The sequence below is a fragment of the Rhinatrema bivittatum genome, chromosome 16 (genome assembly GCF_901001135.1).
Source record: "Rhinatrema bivittatum chromosome 16, aRhiBiv1.1, whole genome shotgun sequence".
Lineage (NCBI taxonomy): Eukaryota > Metazoa > Chordata > Amphibia > Gymnophiona > Rhinatrematidae > Rhinatrema > Rhinatrema bivittatum.
The window spans coordinates 31,707,732-31,723,393 of NC_042630.1; the positions used below are offsets into that span (position 1 = coordinate 31,707,732).

The window sequence follows — 15,662 nt, forward strand, 5'->3', positions numbered from 1 at the left end:
GCAGCAGCAGGTTTTGACCCCTGGCTTCGCTGATTCGTAGCCTGCTGCTCTAACCACTAGGGTTATTCCTCCACACATACTCCTGCCTGGTCTTCTAAACCGTAGCTGATACATAGTAACATAGTAAAAAGACCAAATGGTCCATCCAGCAAGTTTCCCATAGCAGCAACCGCTACTCCATGCAGGCAACCCCCAGGCTTTATGTCAAGAGTGGAAATATTTACAATCAAACCAAGCAACTGTTAAACCCATAACAAAATTAGCACTAGCAACATTTTTACTGGGTGAAAAGCCTTCTTGATAATTCAGTTAATGCTGCTTGAACGTGCTTTGCTTTTGGATTTGGCAGTAGAAGCAGTTTTGTGCTTTTTCCCTAAGGTCTGTGTAACAATACTCTGCACCATAAAAGTCAGGGCCCAGCATCGGCTGTTCTCTGAATCCAATTCCCCTTTCTCATATAAATTAACATTTGTTCCTGCTGCAGGACGGGAGATGCAGGAACAAATGTTAATTTATATGAACCCTGCATGAGCAGGCAAGCAGTAGGCCAGGTTGGAAAAGGAATGCCAAATGTTCCTGTTCAGTCCATTCCCATTTCTAAAGCTCTGCTGCCACCTAGTGTTGTCTTCATGCAAACACAGAAAAGATACACACATGGAATATTTCTTTTCTAAGCATTTATCAGCACAGTACACATAGGTAGGGAACGTAAAAAAAAAACCCCAAACCTAAGCAGAGAGCAGCAAACCTAGGGTCATAAGAACATAAGATATACCATACCTGGTCAAGCCCAGCATTCTGTTTCCAATAGTGATCAATCCAAGTCACCAGTAACTGGCAAATACCCAAACAATAAATAGATCTCTATCTACTAATCCTTATTGATTAATAGCAGTTTATAGATGTTTCCACTAGGAACTTATCCAAACCTTTTTTAAACCCAGTTACACTAACTGCACTAACCTCATCCTCTGGCAATGAATTCCAGAGCTTAACTATGCGCTGAGTGAAAAAGAATTTTCTTTGATTTGCTTTAAATGAGCTACTTGCTAACTTCATGGAGTGCCCCCTAGTCCTATTATCTGAGAGAGTAAATAACCGATTTACATTAACTTTTTCAAGTCCTTTCATGATTTTGTAGACCTTTGTTATATCCCCCCTCAGTCATCTCTTCTCCAAGCTGAACAGTCCTAACCCCTTTAGCCTTTCCTCATAGGGCAGCTGTTCCATGCCCCTTATTTTGGTCACTTCTCTCTGCACTTTCTCCAGTGTAACTATAACCATTTTTGAGATGTGGCGACCAGAATTGCACACAGTATTCAAGGTACGGTCTCACCATGGAGGCATTATGATATCCACCGTTTTGTTATTCTCTTCCTAATAATTCCTAACATTCTGTTTGCTTTTTTGACTGCCACAGCACACTGAAACGACAGTTTCAATGTATTATCCACTGACTCCTAGATCTCTTTCCTGGGTGGTAACTCCTAAGATAAGAACCCAACATTGGGGTCAATTTTCAAAAATGTGCATGCGCGTCCATGCACGCACGGTTCAGGATAGTTTATGGATATAGCATAATTTTCCTATGATGAATTTCCTGATATTTATTTATTTATTTATTTAACATTTTTATATACCGACCTTCATGAAAGAAATTCATATCAGATCGGTTTACAAATAACATGGGGGGAATAACAAAGTCAAAACCTTATAACAAGAAATGAAAGTTACATATAACAAGGGGTATTAACCTGGAGGGCTAGGATAGCCGGAGCGATAGTAAGGCATAACTGAATAAAATTAGATAATACAATAATATGAAGAGGAGAGGCATAAGTGTATTGACTACACTTGTGGGAGTGTTTAGTAAGGAAACAGTGTCTGAACTAGTGAGGAATTGCTGGTTCTGTAGGCTAGGGGAAGGCTTGGATGAAAAGCCATGTCTTAAGATATGGTAATTATAGGTAGCTAGATGAACCTCTCATCAAATCAGACTCAGAATTTGCAGTTGTATGCAAAGGTTTAGGAAGTTCTGGGCAACTTGTATACTTCAATGATTCTCTAAGTGAACAAAAGCTGATACAACTTCTACATGGTACAAAATTAAACATATAATGAAGGACCATCATGCGTATGGCTGGCTTCACTTTCTTCAGGTTATCCACTCTCACACTCTCCACCAACTATATAATCACAAGTCCTATATTTTAATAGAAGACTTTTTAAAATTTAATCAAATCATTAATGTTATTCAGAAGCACTTAGCTAAGTTTATCAACACTCTGACATGGGTCCATATTTTACAATATCTCTTATGTCTGCATCAGGGGGATCATTTCATCTTCAACAGTGTCTACAAACAGAAACGAAAGCAGTGGATTTAAGAATGCCAATGGCAGACTGCCTTGTATCTTTCATTGATGCATAACTATTATGTTACATGCTTAGACTAGAACTCCTATTCTCCTATTAAAATTATAGGACCTAGGATTATATAGTTGGTGGATGGTGGTGAGAGTGGATAACTTGAAGGTGAATATACCAGTCATATGAATGTTGGTCCATTATTATTTATGGATTTAGAACTTTTTATCACACAGTGTCTTACACAAAATTCAAGAGCAATGTTTTTCTATTTATTTTATTGATTTCTCTGGATACAGATTTTATATAATATATTGTAATATATAAAATTAAACATGACACCTTTCTGTAGTTTTTAATGCAAAATTACTAATAATTTGCTGATTTTAACAGATTGAAAATAAAAAAAAATGTGACTATGTCATGCGCAAAGGTTTAGACATCCTTCCAGCTGATTCATTACTCTTTTTAAAAGAGTTGCTAATAAGGCCCAAAAAGTGGATTGACTCATTAGGCCTTCAATTAGTCAGGAGAATACAATTCCAAGGCTGAACAAATACTTTAAGCATTCTAACCTATCACGTTGTGATTGTAGTTCTGGACTACTTTCAACAACCATGAGCTACTCGAAGCAGCTGATCAAGCATTTAAAAAATGAAGATAACGCATTCTTACAAAGCAAGGGGAGACTATAAAAAAATCTCTGTTTCCAGCTAGCAATTTCAAACATTGTTAAGAAATGGAAGTTACAGAGAACGAAGGTAAGACAAGGTCTGAAAGACCAAAGAAAACCTCTGATAGAATTGCCCAAAAATCTGGTCAAACCTGCAAAACTGAACCCAGAGACCACTGCAGATGACCTGCTGAAAAGTTTAGCTGCCAATGGAGTAGCTGTCCACAGCTTCATAGTACAGCATTACTTATATGACAAAAATCTGCATGGAGAGCTATCAGAAAGAAACCTTTACTATGACTCTATCATAAAAGTAATTATCTACAGTCTGGAAATCAAAATCTTGATAAGCCTGAAACTATTTTTTTTTAAAAGTGCTTTGAACTGATAAAAAGAAAATTGAACTCTTCAGTTACAACCACACAAATATTTTTGGAGAAAAAAATATAAAGCATTTTAAGAAGAGAACACCTTACCAACCATTCAGCACAAGGGTGGATCTATTATGCTTTGGGGTTGTGTGGTAGCCTGTGGCACAGGAAATATTGTGCAGTTAAGAATGAAGAAACTGAAGCTGAATAAAAGGTTGGCTATTTCAGCAAGAAAACAATCTCTAACATCCCTCAAAATCAATCAATCAAGTATTTACAGGAAAGAAATATGAAGGTTTTGGAATGGCCTTTACAATCCCCATGCTTGAATATACATTGAAAATCTCTGGGGATAGCTGCTGCTGATAGTTGCTGGTGATCCAAAGATGGCAATCCAATCTGACAAGGCAATAGTTAAAACCAGAAGAATCCTGGGCTGCATAGAGAGAGGAATAACCAATAAGAAAATGGAGGTGGTGATGCCCTTGTACAGGTTCTTGGTGGGGCCTCACCTGAAGTACTGTGTTCAGTTCTGGAGCCTGTACCTCAAAAAGGATAGAGACAGGATGGAGGCAGTCCAGAGAAGGGCGACCAAAATGGTGTTGGGTCAGTATCAGAAAACCTATGAGGAGAAACTGAAGGATATGAATATATATACCCTGGAAGAGAGGAGGCACAGGGGCGATATGATACAGACCTTCAGATACCTAAAAGGTTTTAATGATGTGCAAATGTCAAACCTTTTTTTGTTGGAAAGAAATCAGTAGAACTAGGGATCACAAAATGAAACTCCAAGGCGGACGCCTCAGAGCCAACGTTAGAAACTATTTCTTTATGGAGAGGGTGGTGGATGCCTGGAATGCCCTTCTGGAGGAGGTGGTGAAAGCCAAAACAATGAAAGAATTCAAAAGGGCATGGGATAAATACTGTGGAACCCTAAAAACTAAAGGATGGAAATGAAGTAAAGAGTGCATGGAGTAACTTAATAATGCGATAGTTATTACCCTTAACTAATAAGCCATGATACTGGTTAATGCAATTCCATCATTGCTCTCTGATTCAACGGCAGGGGGAAAAGGGGAACTGGATTCGTTCAGAAACCGAGGACCCCGACTTTTACAGTCTGGGGAAACAAGTATGGGGGTAACTTGCTGAAGCGGCAGTTACTACCCTTAACCAATAAGGCTGTTACTTTGATGCAACTCAAACATTGCTCTCTGCTTCAACAGCAATCAACGAGGGCAAGTGTGGGAAACTGATAAGCATGGGGGTAACGGGGAATTGGATTCAAACAGCAACTAACAAGAGCCCTGACTTCTAAGGTCTGGGAAACATATAAGCATGGGGTAATCTACACTGCACAGCAAAAACTACCCTAAGCTTACTTGGCATACTGGATGGACCGTTTGGACCTTTTCTGCCGTCATTTCTCTGTTGCTATGTTTTATGCAGTGCATGCAAGAAGACCTAAGAATATTTCTGAGCTAAAATAGTTCTGCAAGGAAGAGTGGGGAAAAAAATCCCAAAAGCAAGAACAGAAAGATTCTTAGCTGGCTACAGGAAACCTTTGGAAGCTGTATTTCTGCAAAAGGCAGTGTTACAAAGTACTGACTAAAAGAGTGCACAAACGTTTGTACATGCCATATTTACTTTTATTTTCTATTTTTTTAAATCATCAAATAAATAGTAATTTTGCAATACAATTTGCAGAAATATGTCATGTTTAACTTTATACCATGTGGAGGTTGTGTCCGCTTCTCTTCACTTAGAGATTCATTGAAAAATACAACTTGACCAGAGGTGCCTAAACTTTTGCACACGACTTTATTTGGATGATCAAAGTCAACTCGGACCCAGTTTAAACCTGTCTGATTTAGAACTTTTATTTTTATTAGAAATCCAGACTTTGTGGTTGGTTTTGATTTAGAAAATGATACTTGAGTATTTTGAATGAAAAGCACAAATGTACTTTGCTTCTGCTTGATGCCCTGGGGTCAGTTGTTAATTCCCAATCTTTTTGTTCCTTGAGAGATCATAATACAAGAGTCTGGCCACTGACCAGGGCATCTGCTAATCATACCCTAATTGCTGGTGGCAGCCTGCATTAATGTGTTGGAGCAGAGTACAATGGCACCAGGCTGGCCTATCAAAGAAAGAGCTCTACAAGGATCACGGCGTCTCTTAAAGGAAATCTTATATGCTACATATATTCTTTTTCATATTTTATGTCCTATTGCTTTCATACAATATTTGCTTTCTTATTTTTTTGGATTATCAAAGCTTCAAAGTTCAGAACTACCAAGTTTGACCAGTTTTGGTTCAGGAACTTCCAGTTCAGTGTATTGTGGGGTTTGCATTCTTTGCATTGTCTATTTGAAATTAGCTATGGCAGCCACCAGAATACAACAGTGAGAGGAGACACGGTTTTAGAAATTCCAGGACAAGTTTAAATTCTCCCTTCAGGCACTGGGGTCCCTTGGCAGCTCTGTAATTTAAAAAGCCTTGTGAGTAGTAATATGACTTTTAGAAGACGTACCAGATACAGCCAGGACATAAGAGGCCAGACTGAACTGGTACTGACTTTGTGCCACCGCAAGTTAGGAGTCTATAGTTCTGATTTCCCTAAGGACTACAATTCCCAGAGTGCTATGCAATGCGAAGTTGAAATCAGGATTGGTTCACTCTGTCCCTGACTATTTTGAAGACTAGGAGCACCAGAGTTAGGATAGTCATTTCAGCCACCATTGCCTCAAGGACAAACTTAGATTGTGAGCCCTCTGGGGATAGGGAAATACCTACAGTACCTGAATATAATCCGCTCTGAAGTGACTGAAAAGCAGAATATAAAAAATAAAAATCAATAAATAACACAAGTTTACAGTTTACACTGACACAGCACAGAGATATGGGCCTGCAGCAAGCAGCGTGCCCCTAACTAGCATGTATGTTGCTGACACCTGGTCGCTACAGTTAGCATTATATGCTAGGCTAAATACAGAAGTCTCTCTTAGAGGGTCATTCATCAAATCGCGTTAGGGCCAAAATGCCTGCGATAACGTCATAACACATGCGTTATTTATCGCATTGCAAGATGTGTATGCAAATTTTTAAATTTTAGTCAAAAAGGAGGAGTTTGAGCAGAGTTTATGAAAATAAGTACACCTTTTTTCCTGGAGTTATGTATGAAATGGTATTTGTGATAAAGGGGGGAGAGAAAGCGCACCTCTAGCTTGGCACACATATTAGTCATCTATTTATATCACTGTAGAAGGGTATCTAGTAACTCGAGGTGAGGTTTTGGTGGTGGTCTAGGGTTTGGGGGCCAGTTTTACATGCATGTTCAGAGTACAATGAACAGCACAGTACACATCAGTGAAGATTTGATATGATTTGAAAAGAAGAAAGGTACACAAAGATGAAATTTGGACAATGTGCTCTCGCCCTAGCTTGATGCACTCTCTACCTAGCTGCTAACAAGCTAGGGCGAGAGTACATTGTACAAATCTCATCTTTGTGTACCTATCCTCATTCCAAATCACAGCAAATATTTACTGATGTGTACTGTGCTGTTCGTACCTCTGACTGTGCATGTAAAACTGGCCCCCAAACCTCACCTCAAGTTACTAGTGGTATAAATAGATGACTAATATGAGAGCCTTATAAAGGGTCTCGCTCTCTCTCGCTCTCTCTCAAAATAGCAGGCGCTATTCATGTGAAATTTATATCAAAATGATGAATCTAGGCCTTCGTGATTTATTTATTTTTAAAATATTTATTAACAGTTTCCTTAGTATTAGACTGCCCCTTTAGCTCATTCATTGATTTGTACAAATGATAGCTACTGTCTTTTTCTAGGACAGAGGGCAGTGGATCCCGGCTTTGCCTGGTTAAATATTCACAGCTGCTGCCTGCAATTTCTGGGGAGGGAAATGGAAGCAGGCCAGAGGGGGTCAGTACAGTGCCATTCCCCACTGGGGAGCACAGACATTGTGCAAAGGCAACAGCTGAAGAGGGAGCAGGGCATGAAAGACGGGACGTGATCCATCTGCCACGGAAGAAAGAAAAGGGTGGCAGGTGCTGGTGTGCACAGGTTGGGGGAGGAGGAGAGTTCACACTCATTGGAGCTTCATTTCAGAATCAAGCTGCTGATTTCTGTTCACAAGATTGGGCTTTATCAGGACAATGGCACATGGGTAATGGCAAGCCAAACGCACACAGAAACATACAATTCTGAGGATGATTTTCAAAGAGATCCTGCTGGATAACAAAGAAATCAACCAGCTCGATTCCCCTGCTTGGAAAATTGCCCAACTGCAATCTTTTCACAACATGCATACTTTTAGCTGGATTCAAGACAGGGTTCCTGGGGAGAGGGCGTGTGTTTAGGTCAAAAGAATAAACTATGCATTGAGGTTTGAATTCCCTCCGCCTGCAGATACAGCTGGTATGGAGTCTGTAGTTATTTTCAGAGAAATGACTTGGATGCTTTCTCTTTGAAAATTTGGTACTAAAGAAGTCGTGGATTTTGTACCTAGACAGGCTTCATGCGTAAGAGGTAAAATGTATCCAGTACAAACCCAGCAGAGATATGGATAATCTGTCTGACTCTTAAAAAAGAGGAAACCTCCCACATTGGACATAAACAGGCATCTGTACCCTTTCTGGAAGAATGATCGTATTGTAGTACAATCTCAGTGCCTTTGATATACTGCATCTCAGGTGCTACAGGAGCAAAATCACTGGCCTCCTGCCATACAGCAAATCCAGGCCCCATGCCAATAAAGCGGTAAGGCACCAAAACATGATTTCCACACACGCCATGGCTACCTGATTAAACACAAGGGCAAAAACGGTTTGGCCTACAGCACACCAAAGTACCATCAGCTTTAAGGCACAAGAATAAATGATGTGCCATGTTGGGTCAGACCTAGGGTCCATGGAGCACATCCTGTCTCAAACAGTGGCCAGTCCTGGTCATTAAGAAATACTCAGCAGATCACAAAGTGCAGAACCAACTCATTGTTGCCCATTCCCAGGGTTAAACGGTGGCTTTCCCTGGGGCTATATGGATAATTTATGGACCTTTCCTCCAGGAAATTGTCCAAATTCCAGCTATGCTAGATGCCTTGACCACATTCTCCGACGACAAATTCAACAGTTTAATTGTGCATTGAGTGAGAAAATACTTTCTCCAATTTGTTTAAAATGTGCTGCTAGTTTCATGGAGAGTCCTCTATTTGAAAGGGTAAAGCAAATGTTGCTTACCTGATGTAACAGGTGTTCTCACAGGACAGCAGGATGTTAGTCCTCACAAATGGGTGACATCGAGGATGGAGCCCACCACGGAAAACTTCTGTCAAAGTTTAAACAGAACTTTGACTGGCCCCTACTGGGCATGCCCAGTAAGGCATTGACCCTGCAGCCAGCAGGGGTCTCCCTTCAGTCTGATTTTCAAGCTACAGGCAGTGCCTAGAAAGTAAAAATAAAATGAACCCAACACCGCGGGGAGGCGGGCGGGTTTCGTGAGGACTAACATCCTGCTGTCCTGTGAGAACACCTGTTACATCAGGTAAGCAACATTTGCTTTCTCACAGGACAAGCAGGATGGTTGTCCTCACAAATGGGTGAGTACCGAGCTGAGGATGTCCCGACTTGCACCAAATGTACCCAACGGTGTGCAGCAGGCACAACAACTGAGGAGAAATTTGGGAAAGGGCATCCGCACCCTACCGGGTAGGTGGAAGGGTGTTGGTACATCAGGTTGGAAAAAGGTTACGCAAGACAGATTGGCCGAAGATGGAGTCCTGTCTTCCAGCTTTGTCCAAACAATAGTGGGCTGCAAAGGTATGGAGAGAACTCCAGGTTGCAGCTTTACAGATGTCAGGAAGCGGCACCGATCGAAGGTGTGCCACTGACGTCGCCATGGCCCTCACAGAGTGTGCTTTAACACGGTCTTGAAAAGGAATGCCAGCTTGCTCATAGCAAAAAGAAATGCAGTCCGCCAACCAGGAAGAAAGAGCCTGCTTACCCACAGGTTGTCCTAACTTGTTAGGATGGAAAGAGACGAATAATTGAGTGCTCTTCCTGTGAGAAACTGTACGGTCTAGGTAAAAAGCTAGAGCCCGTTTACAGTCTAGGGTATGCAGGGTCTGCTCTCCAGAGTTGGAGTGGGGCCTGGGAAAAAGATAGGTAGTACGATAGATTGATTGATATGAAACTCCGAAACTACCTTAGGTAAAAATTTAGGGTGAGTGCGGAGTACCGCCCGGTCCTGCAGGAGCTTAGTGTAAGGCGGATAGGTAACTAGGGCCTGTAATTCACTAACCCTGCGAGCTGAAGTAACAGCCAAAAGGAATAACACTTTCCAAGTGAGATATTTAAAGTCACAGGAGTGCAGAGGTTCGAAAGGAGGTTTCATAAGACGACCAAGAACCAGGTTAAGGTCCCAGGATGGGGCCGGAGGACGCAAGGGCGGCTTTAGATGGAGTAAGCCCTTAAGAAAGCGTGTTACTAGGGGTTGTACTGAAATAGGATTACCCCCAATACCCTTATGGAAGGCGGCTACCGCACTGACATGCATTCTGATAGAAGAGGTTTTAAGACCTGATTCAGAGAGATGCCATAAATAGTCCAAGAATTTGGAGATTGGACAGGAAAGGGGATCAAGGGACTGAGAAGTGCACCATGATGTGTACCTTTTCCATTTGTATGAGTAAGACTTTCTTGTGGAAGGCTTTCGTGAAGCTATCAGGACCCGAGAAACGGAATCTGAAAGGTTAAATGGTTGAAGGACTAACCTTTCAACATCCATGCCGTCAGGGACAAGGCTTGGAGGTTGGGATGGAGGAGGCATCCGTCGTTTTGAGTGAGCAGATGCGGGTCCTTTCCCAGAGGAATGTGCCTGCGGATGGAGAGATCCTGGAGTATTGGAAACCATACTTGGCGTGGCCAGTAAGGTGCTATCAGGATCATGGTTCCTCCGTCCTGGCGTAGCTTCACGAGAGTCTTTGACACAAGAGGGAGTGGAGGGAATGCATAGAGCAGACCGGTTGTCCACTTGAGGGAGAATGCATCTCTCGGCCGAGAGTGCTGGCTCCGAATGAGAGAGCAGTAATCGTCCACTTTGTGGTTCTGAGGGGACGCAAAGAGGTCTATGCGGGGAGAACCCCACTTGTGAAACAGAGAGGTCGCTACCAGAGGATCGAGTGACCACTCGTGTGGTTGGAAGACACGGCTCAGCTGGTCTGCCAATACATTGTCTACTCCCGGCAGGTAAGTGGCCCTGAGGTACATGGAGTGGGAGAGGGCTTCCGCCCAGATCTGCGCAGCATCCTGACACAGAAGGAAGGAGCCTGTGCCTCCCTGCTTGTTTATGTACCACATGGCCACTTGATTGTCTGTCTGGATTAAGATTATCTGATGAAATAGATGATCTTTGAAAGTTCGGAGCGCATAGCGGATTGCTCGAAGTTCCAGGAAATTGATCTGGTGTTCGGCTTCCTCTTTGGACCATAACCCTTGGGTTTGGAAGTCGTCCACATGGGCTCCCCAACCGATGTGAGAAGCGTCGGTGGTTAGGATTACTTGCGGATCCGGTGGAAGAAAAGGTAAGCCCTGAAGGAGGTTGACCTGAGTCGTCCACCATGTTAAGGATAGGCGCAGCGCTTGTGTGACTGTGACTATGGAGGACAGAGGCTGAAAAGCTTGAATCCATTGGTGTCGTAGAGTCCATTGTGTTACTCTCATGGCTAGTCGGGTCATGGGAGTGACTTGAACCGAGGATGCCATGTGTCCTAGGAGAATGAGGAACTGGCGAGCCGTGGCAGTGTTCTGAGACTGGAGCTGGCGAGCCAGGGATATTAGGGTGTGGACCCTCTGAAGAGGAAGGTAAGCCTTTGCCTGTAAGGTGTCCAAGTCTGCCCCAATGAAGGATAAGGTTTGAGACGGGACTAAGCAAGATTTCTCGTAATTGACAAGAAACCCTAAGGAAAGGAGTGTTTGAATTGTCAATTTTAGGGAGGATTGAGCTATCTGTTGGGTGGAGGCCCTGATTAGCCAATCGTCCAGGTAGGGGCAGAAGCCAGACCGAAAGGTAGGACACGGTATTGATAATGGTCGTGGCCTACTAGAAACCGCAGATATTTGCGATGGGATTGTGTGATCGCAATGTGGTTATAAGCGTCCTTGAGGTCGAGAGAGCACAGCCAATCCCCTCTTTGTAGCAGAGGGAGCAGCGCGCCTAGGGTTACCATTTTGAACTTCTCTTTTTGAAGGTATTTGTTGAGGGCTCGAAGGTCCAAAATGGGACGTAGTCCCCCTGATTTCTTTGGTATTAGGAAGTATCTGGAATAGAATCCCTTGCCTCGTTGAGAGGGAGGAACGGGTTCTATAGCATTTGATTGCAGAAGAAGAGATACTTCCTGTTGTAATTGAGCCAAATGGGTGGATAGACTCCACGCTTGAAGAGGCGGGGAGTCTGCCAGAAGAGTTATGAAGTTGCGGTGGTAACCCTGTGCGATAATTGTTAGCACCCACTGATCTGAGGTGATCTGCAACCAAGGTTGTAGAAAATGGTACAGTCGACCTCCTACAGGAATGTCTGGAAGAGGGGTTTGGCATGTGTTCCCTACAGGGGAGTCAAAGGCCAGCCGCAGGCCCAGGAGGAGGGGCTACAGTAGGCCTTTGTTTCCTAGGCTGACGCGGCTGAGGCCTAGTAGAGGATCGAGCTGGACGAGGCCTGGCCGATGGAGGGTAGTAACGGCGTGGCCGAAAGAACGACTTCTTAGAATCCTTCTTAAGTGGTTGTTTGAAGGAAACCTCAGACGGAACAGAAGAAAGTTGTTTTAACGTCTCGTGGTGATCTTTTAATTCAGCTACAATTTGCTGAATTTGTTCTCCAAACAAATTGTCCCCTAAGCAGGGTAAATCCGCTAAACGATCCTGGACCTCTGGGCGAAGGTTGGATGACTTTAACCAAGCCCAACGTCTGGCCGAAATGGCAGTAGCTGAAACCTTTGTGGAGGCATCAAAGATGTCATAAGCCGTTCTGATCTCGTGCTTCCCTGCTTCAAACCCTTTGTTAAGAAGGGCCTGAAGCTGTGGCTGGTATTGGTCAGGTAATGTGTCAGCAAAATCTTGCATCTGTTTAAGGATGGCTCTGTTATATTGCGTCATGTAGAGTTGATATGAGGCTATGCGAGAAATCAGCATAGCTCCATGGTACACTTTCCGTCCCACACTGTCCAGGAATTTATTGTCCTTGACCGGCGGAGTGGAGGAGTGTGGCTTTAGACGCTTGGCCTTTCTTTGTGCGGACTCAACCACAACAGAGCGATGATCCAGTTGAGGCTTTTGAAAGCCTGGTGCTGACTGGACGAGGTATGTGGAGTCAGCCTTCTTGTTAACTGGTGATACAGATGAAGGAGATTCCCAGTTTTTCTTTAAGAGATCGAGAAACACCTGGTGAATGGGGATGGAAGCGATGATTTTTGGAGCGTCCAAAAATTGAAGCAGTTCCATCATCTGGTGTCTGTCATCGGTCTCAGATTGCAGCTGAAAAGGTACAATTTCGGACATCTCCTTTACAAAATTAATAAAGGAGAGATCCTCTGGAGGAGATCTTTTTCTACTCTCTGTAGGAGAAGGCGGTGATGGTAAATCTGTGTCAGAAGATGTATCATCACCCCAGGTATCATAGGGATCACTTGGGGGTTGAAGCCCCGATGGACCTGGTTGAGGATCCGAAGGCATCGAAGGAAACCTTGGAGGAACCGGTGGTACAATCGGTACTGGGAACGGCATCGAGGGTTTCGGTGCTGCCGATGGAGTCGGTGCCGGTCTTGGAACCGATGGAGCCAAAGGATAAATCGGTGGAGATATACGAGAAGGCACCGATGGGACCACCCCAGAAGGGGGAATCAGGAACGGTGTTTCTCCCGCCGATGAAAATCCAGTCGGAGACGATGGCGCTGTCGGTGCTACTGGAATCATCGATGGAAGGGCATGTACAAGTGCCTCCATACGTTGTAGTAGCGGTGCCAGCGCTTCCACCAAAGGTTCGGTGGTCGGTTCCTTCCTCGGTGGCGGAGTCGGTGCCGGGGTCGATGCCGGTGGCGGTGCCGGAATCGGTGCCGGAGACGGTGCCAATGGAGGTTGGAATCTTTGCATCGCTTTCTCGATGGCCTCCTGGACCAGCCGGTCCAGTTCAGCCCGGAGACCAGGGGTAACAATACCCGGCTCGACGGGAGAGGGAGGCTGAGGCAGAGCCGGAGGGACCACCGTAACCAGTGGGATCACGGCTCCCACACCCCGAGAGGGTGAGGGTTTCCTCGATGCCTGCGAACGAGACGTGGACGGTGCCAAGTCTGATCGAGGCCTCTTAGTCGGTGGTTCGGCCTGTTCAGAGGTCGATGACTGTGGATCCTCGACAGGCCGAGACTTGTGCCGTCGATGGCGATGCTTGTCCTTCCGGTCTCCTCGCCCATCCGGGGAGGGGACAGGAGTCGACGGCCGAGAAGTCATCGATGGTGGACGGTCACCGGAGGGTTGACGATGGTGGTGCAATTTCGGTTCCGATGACGTCGATGCTATCGATGGCGTTGGGGTGGGTGCATGGAAGAGGAGCCCCATCTTCTCCATCCTGGCCTTGCGACCCTTAGGTGTCATTAGGGCACATTTGGTGCAAGTCAGGACATCATGCTCACTACCCAAACACAAAACACAAACCCTATGGGGGTCTGTGATTGACATAGTCCGGGTACAATCCGGACATCGACGGAACCCCGTCGCCATGGCTTAAGGCCAAATTTAATCGCGGGCTCGGTAAGTGCCAACAGGCCTCGAGGGCCAAATTCGACGGTAGTCGAGGAAAAAAGGCAAAAAACTTACCGGTTTCCGCGAAGGTGACAAAAATTTGTCGAAGGGAGACCCCTGAGGGGCAAATTTTCTTCGGAAAGAAAAGTACCGAATTCCTGTCAGGAACGTGGTAAGGGAGCTCCTTTCACCGCGTGGCAACTGCTGCGCGAAAAAAAGAAGACTGAAGGGAGACCCCTGCTGGCTGCAGGGTCAGTGCCTTGCTGGGCATGCCCAGTAGGGGCCAGTCAAAGTTCTGTTTAAACTTTGACAGAAGTTTTCCGTGGTGGGCTCCATCCTCGATGTCACCCATTTGTGAGGACAACCATCCTGCTTGTCCTGTGAGAAATAACCATTCCTTAATTATAAACCTCTATCATAGCCCTCTCAGCCTCCAAGATGAAGAGCCCTAACCTATTTAGTCTTTCTTCACAAGGGAGCCATCCCATCCCCTTTATCAGTTTTGTTGCCTTTCTTGGTACCTATTCTAGTTCCGTTTTATCTATTTTGGAGATGGGGCAACCAGAACTGCACACGATATTCAAGGTGCAGTTGCACCATGGCTTAAAACAGAGGCATTATGATATTCTCTGATTTATTCTCCTTTCCTAATAATACCTAACATTATATTTCCTTTTTGGACTGCTGCCTCAGACTAAGCTAAGAATTTCAAACATGTCCATGGTGACTCCAAGATCTTTTTTCTAGGTAGTGATTCCTAATACAGAACCCAGCACTGTGTACCTATAGTTTGGATTATTTTTCCCTATGTGCATCTCTTGGCACTTGTCCACATTAAATTTCACCTGCCATTTAGATGCCTAGTTTCCCAATCTCACAAGGTCCTTCCTCACAGTCCACTTGTGTTTTAACTACTTTCAATATTTTTGTATCATCTATAGATTTGATCGCCTCACTTATTGTTCCCTTTTCCAATTTGTTAATAAATAAATTAAACACCACCAGTCTCTGTACAAATCACTATTTACCTTTTTCCAGTGAGTGAACTGACTATTTAGTCCTACTCTTTGTTACCGGTCTTTTAACCAGTTATCAATCCACAGTAAGCCATCACCTCGTATTCCCTGACTTTTAAGTTTCCTGAAGGACATAATTAAACACCTTCTGAAAATCCAGATCCACTCTGTCACTTGGGCTCCCCTTTATCTACTTGCTCATTCACACTTTCCAAGAATTCTAATAGGTCAGTAAGCCACAACCTCCCTCTGCTAAATGCAAGCCGCTTCTTCCTCATTAAGGCAGATTATGCATCAAAAGCAACCATCTTGAATTCATTTTAAAATGCACTTTTTTCTTTCCATTTTTCCCTTCTTTTATCCTCTCCCCACTGAAGATGGCATGCCCAGGTGTCTCTCATACTCTCAGAGGGAAGTCTCTAA

At 44.2% G+C, this 15,662-nt stretch overlaps 1 protein-coding gene across 6 annotated transcripts in view; it reads right to left on the bottom strand.

The window, feature by feature from the left end:
- The window catches only part of BOLA1 (bolA family member 1), a 315,604-nt gene that overhangs the window by 255,397 nt on the left and 44,545 nt on the right, over positions 1–15,662 (bottom strand). The window lies entirely within an intron of this gene.